The sequence below is a fragment of the Otolemur garnettii genome, unplaced genomic scaffold (assembly GCF_000181295.1).
Source record: "Otolemur garnettii isolate 467f Iridium unplaced genomic scaffold, OtoGar3 scaffold00094, whole genome shotgun sequence".
Classification (NCBI taxonomy): Eukaryota; Metazoa; Chordata; class Mammalia; order Primates; family Galagidae; genus Otolemur; species Otolemur garnettii.
The window spans coordinates 3877699-3890698 of NW_003852489.1; the positions used below are offsets into that span (position 1 = coordinate 3877699).

Here is a 13000-nt window from a genome sequence, read left to right on the forward strand (position 1 = left end):
ATGCTACGGCACTCTACCAAGGGCGACATAGTGAGACTCTGTCTCAAAAAAAGAAAGAAAGACCATTTTCCAGTGACATCTATTACTTTCTCTTTGCATTCATCGAGTCAGTGAACAGACATCTGTGTCTTAGGGCTTATACCACGTTCTGGGGAAAAACAATGGGAAGCAAGAATTGTTATGAAGGAACCAAACAAGGGTCAGAGAGAGAGTTAACAATGAGGATGTGTACCTCTTTGAGGCTGGAAAACAGTAGACTTGGATACAGCAACATGAGATGATGTAGGAAAGACATTCTGGTATTGTGATATATAAGGGTGTGTGTGTGTATTTTTTTTCCATCCACAGTTCCTAGCTCATAACTCCCATATAGATGCTGGGGCCCTTCAGGCCTCTGGAGCAGACTTCAGAAAATAGAATCTCTTTCTGACCTCCTCCTGTCCTTTCACCTGCCCAAGCCAGGACTCAAAAGACCCTTGTTCCAGAGAGTCCTGTCCCATAAGAAGAAGAAATGCTATACAGAGAGGCTAAGAAGAAATCTGAACAGACAGGCCTTGCTGAGATTAGATAATATCCTTTTTATCTAATCACATTTTGACGTGGTTGTCCATGGTTCAATCAACCAATAAAGTCTCCATAAAAGGCCCAAACAACAGGATTTGTGGAGCTTCCGTAGAGCTAAACATGTGGAAGTTCCTTTTGGGTGATGCTGGGGAGGGAGACAGGATGGGGGAGGGTGGACAGGAAGCTCTGTGCCCCTTTTTCACCTGCCTCACCCCTTACATCTTTTCATCTGTATTCTTTGCAGTAACTTTTAAAATAATCCAATAAATGTGTTTCCCTGAGTTCTGGGAGCCATTCTGGCAAATTAATCGAACCCAAACAGGAGGTCATGGGAACCTTAACTTAAAGCCAGTCAGTCAGAAATTCTGGAGGGCTCAGACTTGCGACTGGTATCTGAAGTGGGGGTAGTCTTGAGTACTGAGCCTTCAGCCTGTGGAATCTGACCCTGTCTTTGGGTAGGCAGTATTGGAATTGACATGGAAGATACTCAGCTGGTGTCCCCTGCATTCCTGATTGTTTGCTTGGTGATGGGGAGAAATCCCCACATACTTTGGGGTCACAGAATTCCATGTTGATAATGGTGGTATGAGAGCAGAGAAAAACATGGTTTGAGTTTTTCTTTGCATAGGTACCCAGGGTTCCAGTCATGTAGAGATTTAGCTTAGCAGGCAATAGGAATGAATTTTGATTGATTTTGAGTGCAACAGAAAATCATTCTAGAATTCTATGTAAAGGAGTAATATGATTTCTAAGAAGTTAACTGTTGGTTATGTGTAAAGGGTGAATCAAAGTGGACAAGAATAGAAATGGAGAGAGAAGTTGATAGAGTCTACTGCAGTAGTCCAAGTGGGAGATGAAGATGGACTAGAAGGGTGGCAGAGAAGATGGACAGCAGTGTGGGGATACTAAATATATTTGGAATAGCACTTGGTCTTGGATTAGCTGGGTGGTAAGAAAAAGAGAAGAGTTGAGGATGACTAAGCTTCTGGATTTAGTGACTAGGTGGGCAGTCGTACCAGGTACTGGGGAGAGGAACAGTTCAGAAAGGAACAGGTTTATTTATTACAAGAAGGTGAGTAGGTATGGGTAGAAAAGGATACTTGAGACACTTATGAATCATCTAAGTGATGCTCTTACATATATAAATCTAGAGATCAGAACCAGAATACAAACTCAAGATAGAATTATAAACTGTGGAACAAAGTGTGTCATTTGGGGAGACAAAGAAGGAGAGAGGATTTAGGGCAGGTAAAAGAGAAAAATCTGGCAAAGGAGACTAACAAATAATCGTAGTACATTTTCTTTTGCTTATAACAGAATACCTGAAACTAAGCAATTTATAAAGAAGTTTATTTCTTACAGTTATAGAGGCAGAGACATCAAAGATTGAGGAGCTGCATCTGGTGAGGGCCTTCTTGCTGGGGGGCAGGGGAGGTGGGGAGCTCTCTATAGAGCCCGGAAGTAGTACAGGTCATCACCTGGTGAAGGGGCTAAGTGTGCTATCTCAGTTATTTTTTTCTCTTCTTATAAAGTCACCAGTCCCACTCTGATGATAACCCATTAATCTATAAATAGATGTATTCAAAGGCCAGAGCCCTCATAACTCAGTCAAGACCCCACCTTTCAGTACTGCCAAAGTAGGAATTAAATTTCAACATGAGTCTTGAAGGCTACAAATATTCAAATCATGGCAAAAGGAGCATTTGAAAAAAGAAAGATCAGATACACAAAACTAATGAAAGTTGTATATAGCAGGGAGAATATGAAGCAGATAAGGCACAGAGTTTTTTTTGTTTTTTTATATGTAAGTTTTTACTTTTTCAGAAGTCTTTTGAGATACAGTTTTATCAAGTGCTACTGTGTGGTCTAGATGAGGACAGAATAAAATTCAGTAAAGGTAAGTTGGTTGATCTGACTAAATACTTCTCTCATTGTTGAGTCTAGATCCTTCTAGAAATTTTCAGGTGTGCAGGTTACAAAAGGCCTTGCATCAAGAATATCCAAGGATCTCTTGCTTCTCATAAGCTTTCAAGACATATTTACAGGAGATCGCAGTACTGGCTTGTATGGGGCAGGAGAATTTTCTTCAGTGTTTATTAAATAATAACAGAAATGTCTGAGATCTTACAGGGGTCTATTTTCTGTTATCATTCAACTGATAAAACTTTGTTAAAAGATAATATATTAAGTAGGCTGAGTGCAGCCAGGCGTGGTGGCTCCTGCCTTTAAATCCTAGCACTCTAGGAGGCAGAGGTGGGTAGACTGCTTGAGCTTAGGAGTTGGAGACCAGCCTGAGCAAGACAGAGACCCTGTCTCTACTAAAAACAGAAAAACTAGCTGGGCATAGTGGTGCACTCCTATAATCTCAGCTACTGAGGCAAGAGGATTGCTGAAGCCCAAGAGTTTGAGGTTGCTTTGAGCTATGATGGCACAGCATTCTACCCAGGGTGACAGAGTGAGACTCTGTCTCAAATAAATAAATAAATAAATAAATAAATAAATGCAAGTCAGACGTAAATAACATTTTTTATTCCAATAATTCTTTATATTCCACGATAGTTTAGTGCCTTTGAATATCATACATTAAAAATTTATAAATTTTTATTTCCAAAAATATTTCAATAAACTTGAAATTAATTTTATATATCTGCAAAACCCTAATTTAAGAAGTTAAATATTCAGATTTATCAATAACCTTAATCACTACTGGTAAGTGAAACACTCCAAGCAGACTCCTGCCTCAAAGTCTTTGTACTTCTTTTTCTTCCTCTGCAGAGTTCTTCTCCAGGTTTTTTCATGCTCGTTCTCTAATGTCAGATTGTCAGAGAACGTTTCTCTGTTGACTCTGTTAAAAATTGTGCGTAAACACATACATGTGAACACATACGAATTTTATTTCACACTGTTGTACTTATCACATCTGAGAACGTGTTTGAATTTTTGTTCACTACTGTATTTCTAGCCAACTATGTCTGACATGTAGTATGTATTGAGTAAATACTTGTTAAATAAGTAGATGAAAAATCCATTTTCACTGCTTGTGATACTTCATTATGGAAGTGAACCACAGTTTATCTATGCTCTTGACAATGAATATTTGAGTCTTTTATAGCTTTTACTTTTGCATCCTGAGCCCTTCCCTTTAAACTGTTCTGTCCTCAAGTACCTTATACTCTGGACCTGTGATGGAAGGGGTACGTTGAAGATCTCTGAAATGCCTCTAAGGTCCTTCTCCCCTTGATGGATAGCACCTGGCTTCCTTCTGTCTTTACTGATCTTTTAATCAAAAGGTCACTTGGCCACACCCCTAGCTTTCTCTTCTAAATGTACTTTTCCATTCATTACATTGCCAGCCTGAAAATGTTCTAAATCTTTGCATTCTTATTCCCTTTTGATTATAAACTCTATCTACAAACTATTTCTTTCTTCTCAGATTTTGGTATAAACAGTTAAGAGAAGTCATGCAAGTGCTGAATGCTTTGTGGCTTAGATATTTCTTCTTCTAAATAGGTCATCACTGCTAAGTTTTGCCTTCCATAAAGTCCTAGGTCATGAATAATTCACCCAAGTTCTTACTACTTAATTACAAGGATGACCTTTCCACTCATTTCCAATACCACCTTCCTCATTTCCATCTGAGACCTCATTAAAATGGCCTTTACTTTCCATAATTCTACCATATTGCTTATTACCACTTAAAGTAACCTCTAAGAAGTCTGAAACTTTCCCTACAGCTCTTCTGAGCTCTCACCTGAATTGCCTTTAAACCTCCATTCACAGTAGTGTAGCCTTTCTCCAGAATTCGCTTCCAAACTGCTTTAGCCTCTACTCAGCCAAGTCCAAAGCTGCTTCCACATTTTTAGGTTTTTGTCATAGCAGCACCCCACTCCTGGTACCAGTTTCTGTCTTCGTCTGTTTTATGCTGCTGTAAGAGAATACCACAGACTGAGTAATTTATAAAAAACAGAATTTTATTTCTCCCAGTTGTGGATGCAGGGAAGTCCAAGATCAAAGTGCTTACATTGGATGAAGGTTGCTTTGTTTCCATGATGGCACTTCGAATGCTGTTTATCCTCACGAGGCAGAATGTAGGAGGGCAAAAAGGGTGAACTTCCTCAGCCGGACCCCTTTGTAAGGATACCTAATCTCCTATTCACAAGGGAGGAGCCCTTACTGGTTAATCACTTTCTTGCTCTGTCACTCAGACTAGAGTATGATGTGGTGGTGTGATCACAACTCACTTCAGCCTCCAACTCTGGACTTAAGCAGTGTTCCCAGCTCAGCCTCCTTAGTAGCCAGGATTGCAGGCACACACCATCATGCCCAGCTAACATTTTTTTTCTTTTTTAAGAGACAGGTCTTGCTATGTTGCCCAGGCTGATCTTGAACTCCTGGCTCCAGCATTCCTCCTGCCTTGGCCTCCAGAAGTGCTGGGATTATAGGCATGAGCCATTTAGTAATGCTAAATTGGTAACACCTGAATTTTAGAGGGAACAGATTCAACTACGGTGGTTATATACCTGAGAATAGGATTGCAGGCATAGTGTGTGCCAGTATTAAACTTTGTAACTTGTTTCTTCAACTTTGTTATTGCCACAAGTCCTACTTTTTGCCAGAGGAATTCATGTAAAAGTGATGTGGTAGATTGTAAAATTGAGTGGCAGGTTGCAGAATTGCAAAATGGCCAATTAATTCTTCCTGTTACTGTATGTATAACCCTTTGCAATGTGATTTTACTTCTAGAGTCTTATTTCTCCACCCCTTGATTTTACATTTAGATGTGTGACTTGCTTTGACCAGTGGTACATAGGCAGGTATGACACAAGCACAAGTTTGAAAAGCTCTTGCATGGTGGGGCTTGTCCTCTCTTACTGCTCTTTGGAACTCTGAGTCACCATATGAAAAAGGCACAAGGTAATCTGTTGGAGGTAGGATGACCATGCAGATCAATCCTGGGTAAGTGAGGCCTGCTTAGGTCAAGAGCCAGGCTAACCCAGACCAGAACTGCCTCACCTACCCTCAGAAAAATATTAAATTACTTTTTAAGTCACTAAGCTGTGAGGTTAAATTGTTATACAACAAAAGCTAATTGATAACAAATGGTCTCATTGTGATTTTTATTTATATTTTTTGGTTGTCAGTGAGGGTAAGTAGATGTCTTTATTGTCAATACATATTTTCTCTGCTATGAAATTCCTCTTTGTGTCATTTGCCTGTTTTAGGTTTATAGCATTGTCTTTTTCTTAATACGATTGATACTAAATGTAATCTGCCTGTTAGTTTATTATCAGTTGTTTGTTTCTCTGGTCTTTCTTTTCATGATGGATTTAAATTTTTTTTTTTAAGACAGGGTCTCACTCAGTCACCCTGGGGTGGAGTGCCATGGCATCATAGCTGACAGCAACCCCAAACTCTTGGGCTCAAGCCATTCTCTTGCCTCAGTCTCCCAGGTACCTGGCACTATAGGCGCCCTCCACAACCCCGGCTAGTTTTTATTTTTTCCTCTATCTTTAGTAGAGATGGGGTCTCCCTCTGTCTCAGGCTGGTCTTGAACTACTGAGTTCAGGCAGTCTATCCACCTTGTCCTCCCAGAATGCTGGGATTACAGGTGTGAGCCACTGTACCTGGACTGGATTTAAATTTTCATCTTTTTTTTTTTAACTTTATTTATTTTTATTTTTTTGTTCTTGCATTTTGACCAGGGCTGGGTTTGAATTCACCACCCTCGGTATATGGGGCTAACACCCTAGTCACTGAGCCACAGGTGCCACCCTTAAATTTTCATCTTAATTATTTTATAGTTTATTAGTCTTTTGATTTCTGGATCACTCTTTTGTGTATCTTAACAAGTCCTTCTCTATCCCAAGGCAGAAAAGTATTTGTTTCCTTGCAAAAGTTTTGCTTTTTGACTTTTCAATTCTTAATCCATTTGGAATTGAACTTTGTACATGATTTAGTGTAGGTGTTACTGGACAAAGAGGGTCCAGCTATTTGTCACTGTCAGGCAATGTGCAGAGCTGGGGATAGGTTCACCAAATTTTACTTGTTAGAAGGCCAGTGATTCCAGAGAACAATGAGAGTAGCCTCATTGTTCCATTTCCAACATCACAGTTTTATGCATAAAAGTGCAAAGCAAAGACCACATTAACACTTACTTTAAATAATAATTAGCATAACTCATGACTTATTACAACATTCCAATTCAAAAGTTAATCTCATCAATCCAACTAAACTACTCAAGATAGACATCTTTAGGGTGGGAGTTAAATGTACAAAACCAGAATGGGAGACAGGAGGTAAAGGTCATTAGGACCTAAACTGATCAGACCAGCTGTGTCGTGTTGGCCCTGGCCTGACTTTCTCCATCTTATTCTCACCACATGGGCTTTCATAGGGAATCCAAATTATCTTTTCTTACTTTAATAACCAGTTTTTCAATACATTTTTATCAAATACTCTCACTTTGCCCCAGTGATCTGTCTTGCCATCTCTGTCCTAAACAGTTCCAAATACACAAGAATTTTACCTTGGTCAGTTTGTTCCTCTCTGTACTAATACAACATTGCCTTCATATTTATCTTGGTATAAGTACTTCGTCACATGTATGTACTGCAAATATTTTCTCTCGTTCTGTGGCTTACGGCTTACCTGTTTGCTTTGATTTTTTTTTTTAAGAGACAGTCTTACTTTGTCACCCTCACCCTTGGTAGAGTGCTGTGATATCACAGCTCACTGCAACCTCCAGCTCTTGGGCTTAGGTGATTCTCTTGCCTCAGCCTCCTGAGTAGCGGGGTCTACAAGTGCCCACCACAACGCCCGGCTATTTTTTTGTTATAGTTTGGCCGGGGCCAGGTTTGAACCCACCACCCTTGGTATATGGGGCCGGTGCCTTACTCACTGAGCCACAGGGGCCACGTAGCTTTGTTAACAGTATATTTCAAAAGGAAAAGTTTTTATTTTATATTATTTATTTATTTTTGTAATATGCCACAATTTTTATTGCAACATGGCCATTTTTGTGAGGGTAGGGAGTTTGATCTCAAAACAATGTTCCTATTTCGGATTGCATGTGAAAACCCCACACTGTACCCCAGAAGTGCATTAATGTACATAGTTACCATTCAATAAAAAAAAAAAAGAAAACAGTGTTCCATTTAAGGCTCTTTTATATAGGAATTGCCATCATGACTGATATTCAAAATATCTTTAGTGTTGTAGGCTTCACCTGGTAAACATAAAACTCCTACACTTATTCAGTAGTGTACACTCAACAGAAAACCAAAAGGCTATAATAACAGCTATTTCTTTCCTTTTTTTTTTTTTTAATTGAGACAGGGTCTCACTTTGTGACCCTCAGTAGAGTGCTGTGGCATCATAGCTCACAACAACATCCAACTCTTGGGCTTAAATGATTCTCTTGCCTCAGCCTCCCAAGCAGCTGGGACTACAGGCACCCACCACAATCCCTGCCTTTTTTTTTTTTTTTTAAAGTAGAGATGGGGTCTCACTCTGGCTCAGGCTGGTTTTGAACCTCTAAGCTCAAGGCAATCCACCCGCCTTGGCCTCACAGAGTGGTAGGATTACAGGCATGAGCCACCATGCCCACCTGATAACAGCTACTTCTTTTAAGATCTCCAGGTAACAGGAATGGACACTGAGGTACTAGGATAAATTGAAAGTTAACAAAACTTAATTGGAATTCCTTTTGGGAGATTAAACTTGTCTCAAAAAAGTGCTTTTAATGCATAGTGTTATATCCGTGCTGCCATGTCACAAAAATAGGCTTGCCAAGGCAGGTGAGGTGTTTGAATGCTTGAGCCTCACAGATTGCAATCAAGTGCAACTTTAAATAATACTGAAAAAAGTTTACCGTCTGACTGCTGGATACTTTCAAGGCATTCAATTAGCTTACCCTTAGCAGTATTCTAAGCTATTCACATTGACAAACACATTCATTGTAGTGCTTGTGACAAGGGAGGCATATTACCAGTTATTTTGGCTAAATTATGACCGGAAGGCATTCCTTAGGTTCTACATAAAAGTAACAATATTAAACAGTCTAATGGCAATCACTGATAGGTTGTTAGGACCCAGTGAAAAGGGAATAAAACAAAAAAAACAAGACCTAATACTATTCTAAGGACTGAGCTGGAGAAATGGAAGCTCCTTAAGATCCAGGTGGCACTTGATTGGCATTTTATAATGCTTTTCCTTCAAGTGAAACTACTACATTGCTTCCTGATTTCTCTCCAAGTGTCGAATGGTCCTTAACATCATCCAAGCCATTTACTTGCCACTTATATTTAATACCTGTAAATTTCTTTCTAATGGCATCTTTAGAGCTAGCATAAATCATCTTGCTTTTTGAAGGTGCACTTTCGGGAGTCCAGAAAATAAATACTAGGTCTTCTTTCTGAGACTCTTTTGTTTCATATGTGGCATTGTACAAAGCATATCGGCAATCATTCAGAGGTAGCAACTTCACAGAAGATGTGTAGGGGTCCTCTACAGTGTCACCAATGTCCCCCACTATGATCTGCTTTGCTTCCTTTACAATTACTTGGCTTTTGTCATCACTTAAGCTTTCTTCCTTTTTTTTTATCTCCTCTTGTGTAGAAGATTTCCTTTCATGTCTTTAAAAACTTTGATGACTTCATCATTCACTGTAACTCCAGAAGCTGTGCAAGTAGTCCAATCAGATTGTCACGTTTTAAAAATCAGTATATGATACACCGAAGGATTCTAACTCACCCTGCTCATTCATCTTCTTAAAGAGGTTTGGACATAGAAGCTAATGGGAAGGTAGAGCAGAAGGGACAAACACAAGCTGTCCCATTCCTGAAATATTTCCTATTTCACTGAGTGATGTCAGAGCTTCAGGAGCAGAAGCAAAAATACCTTCCTAATTGTGTCGACTCTGCAGACCGTAGTGCCCGTGGCTGTGGCTACAGCAGAGGCTGGCGCTCCGGCTCTGTGGCACGTGGAGAAGGCGAGGGAGGGGCGGGCAGCCATGAGTGCTATATTATTTATTTTTATTACTATTTTTTGAGACAGTTCTCACTGTCACATTAATTATAGTGCATTGGCATCAAGATAGCTCACTATAACCTCAAACTTCTGGGCCCATGCAGCCGTCCTATCTTAGCTTCCCAAATAGCTATGACTATAGGCAAGAGCCAGTATGTCTGGCTAATTTTTTGGTTTTTTGTAGAGATGGGATCTCACTCAGGCTGTTCTCAAACTCCTGACCTCAAGCAATCCTCCCACCTCTGCCTCCCATAATGCTTGGATTACAGGCATGAGCCACTATACCCAGCCATTACTACCATTTTATAATAATACATGGAGAACATTTAGCAGGTCAATATTTTTCCAAATAGGTGTTAATAAAAACTTTTGGTTTCATAGATCATAAATTTTAGAATTGACTGGATCAAATTGATATAATAATATGAAGCACAGACTTGAGTTATTTAAAAAATTCTATGATTTATCTTTCTTATTAAAGGCTAGTTTGTATTCATAGGTATTTAGGGGCAGTAGAAAAGCCCCAGTAAGCAATCTAACTTTAAAATTTTATCAGAGAAATACATAAACAAGAATAACCCAGAAAGCAATGACCAAATGAGGCAAAGATAAAGTCCATGTGAGTTTCATATTCATCCGTAGTTTAAGTAGTGAGAATCAATGGGAATGAATGTTGTGTTAATTCTAATAATGGAGAACATTTAAAAATGCTAGGACAAGCTAAAACCTTTGGGGATATTTACTTGGTCTTTTTTTTTTTTTCTCGTTTTTGTGTCTCTGGAGTCCTTGGTGATAGTCAAAAATACTGTCACCAGACTGTTTTGTATGGTAGTAGAACTAATGGATTTGAAGTTGGAGAAGTGAGGTCGAACTCCTGCTTTGACATTTATATGCTGCTGAATTGCTATTTGGGACCATTTGAGTGCTCAGTTTCTCATTTGTAAAAAGCCAGGATAAAGGCTCGTGCCTGTGGCTCAAGCAGCTAAGGCAACAGCCACATATACCTGAGCTGGCAGGTTCAAATCCAGCCCAGGCCCGCCAAACAACAATGACAGCTGCAACCAAAAAATAGCCAGGTGTTGTGGCGGGTGTCTGTAATCCCAGCTACTTGGGAGGCGGAGGCAGGAGAATCACTTGCCCAGAAGTTGGAGGTTGCTGTGAGCTATGATACCTCAGCACTCTACCCAGGGTGACAGCTTGAGGCTCTGTCTCAAAAAAAAAATAAAAAGCCAGGATAAATATAACTGTCCCTTAAGCTGAGCATGGTGGCTCATGCCTGTAATCCTAGCACTCTGGCAAAGCTAGGGCAGGAGGATAGTTTGAGGTCAGGAGTTCGAGAGCAGCCTAAGCAAGACCCTGTCTCTACTGAAAATAGAAAAATTAGCCTGGTGTTGTGGCAGGTGCCTATAGTCCAGCTACTTGGGAGGCTAAGGCAGGAGGATTGCTTGAACCTGGGAGTTTGAGGTTGCTGTGAGCCAGACTGATGCCACGGAAGATTAGTCTAGGTGGCTAGCTAGCCTGGCTCACAGCAACCTCAAAGTCCTGGGCTCAAGTGATCCCCCTGCCACCACCTGACAAAGTGCTAGAAATATAAGCATGAGCTACCACACCCAGTCTGGAATTTCTTTTTTTTTTTTGCAGTTTTTGGCTGGGGCTGGGTTTGAACCCGCCACCTCCACCTCCAGTATATGGGACCGGTGCCCTACTCCTTTGAGCCACAGATGCTGCCCCACCCAGTCTGGAATTTTTTTTTTTACTAGACTAGAAAGGAAACTATGACAATCATTTACCTTGTGCCTAACAATTGAATGAGGAAAGAGAACATCAGGAATGTGAAATGACATTTCTAAGGTCTCACAGCTAACGAAATCTCTCAATTCTAGTCTGATATTCCTTTCACTAACTTAATTCTTTATCTTTCTCTTATTCCTGCACTTTTTTGGTTTTATGGTGAAAATGTTTTGTTAAGACTGCATTGATTATTAAAAACTGCATGGACATTTTGAAGTGGATTAAGAGAAAATGAGAAATGGTAGGTTTTTTTTTTTTTAAGCTGTAATTTTTTTTTTTTTTTTGCAGTTTTTGGCCAGGGCTGGGTTTGGACCTGCCACCCCTGGCATATGAGGCCAGTGCCCTACTCCTTTGAGCCACAGGTGCCACCCTTAAGCTGTAATTTTATAAGTTGTGCATTTTCTCCATGAAAATAAAACATTTTAACAAAAAGGAGCATATAATGATGTTTTTGCATATTGAGAAAGCTTTCCCAAACCTATCAGATTGTCATAAAGGGAGTCCCTCAATTGTGTTCCAGGTCGTGTCTTTTTTTTTTTAATGGGGATTTTCACTTAAAATGTTATCTAATTAAAGAGTAGGTCTGAAGCAGTAGCCTCTTTCAACAATTAGAAAACTGAGAGGAGTTGAATTTATTTCACGTGTCACTGAATTAAGTTGAGAAACTTCAGTAGTATCTACTCTTGTATCCTGCTAACCCATTTTTGGAAGATTTGGGGTGCTTTTAAATTATATCCTAATTGGGGGTTTGGACTTGCCTACTGCCCCAAGACTTAATTCACAAAGATTTGAGGATTTTTTTTTAACATATTCCCATTCAAATCATAGTTAATTTTCAGAGAACACATTTTTTAACTGGCACTGATACTGTTATCTGAGCCACAGAGTCAGTCAGATGATCTGATAGTCTCTCTGATATTGTGCATTGTTTTTGAATTATCTTTGGCTTTATACCCCTGTACACGTGGAAAACTTTGTCAGAGCCTCATTGGCCAAGATGTATTACTCACTTAGATTATTTATTCAGTTTATCAGAGTAAGTTGCAATTCTTTAATCTTCATAGTTAGCTTTTTGGAGTGGTCTATAACTGATCACACTAATTCAATTACAGATGGACACTTCTAGAAACAAGAGTTACTGAAAGTTGGGACATTTAAATTAATCTTTGTAAGAGTTATATGAAGAATAATGTGTTTTACCGAGAAAACTGACTTAATATTTTTATGGGAAAGCGGAATTAATTTTGATGAAGGATTTTCTTAAAGAAAGGAAATATGTTCACTTCATTTTGGAATAACATTGCCAAGAAAATGAGAAGCAGCGGCTTCCTTACTTTTACTTTCTTTTCTCCTTGTTAACATTTTGAATAACTCTTATGTTAGGAATGTTTTCTATTTTGCTTTGAGGGACAATTCAGTAATTTACTTTCACATTGTTTTTTCATTGCAAGTGTGACTAATGTTTAAAATGAATGGAGTATTATAATCTTAGCACTGGATGTACAGCCTACAAAGAACCTTTGTGAGCTGATTTTTGCAGTTTTCCAAGTTCTTTTGCCATAAACAGACCAAAAAACACCCCATGTACTTTAATATCAACTTTTTATTTTAAATCCTT

At 39.3% G+C, this 13000-nt stretch overlaps 1 protein-coding gene and 1 pseudogene across 2 annotated transcripts in view; one reads left to right on the forward strand and one right to left on the reverse strand.

Annotated features, from left to right (window-relative positions):
• Positions 1–13000, forward strand: part of VMP1 (vacuole membrane protein 1) — a 141453-nt gene that overhangs the window by 5380 nt on the left and 123073 nt on the right. The window lies entirely within an intron of this gene.
• Positions 8166–9267, reverse strand: LOC100964584 (annotated as a pseudogene). Its single transcript, XR_002774731.1, has one exon. The product of XR_002774731.1 is annotated as a cofilin-2 pseudogene (transcript).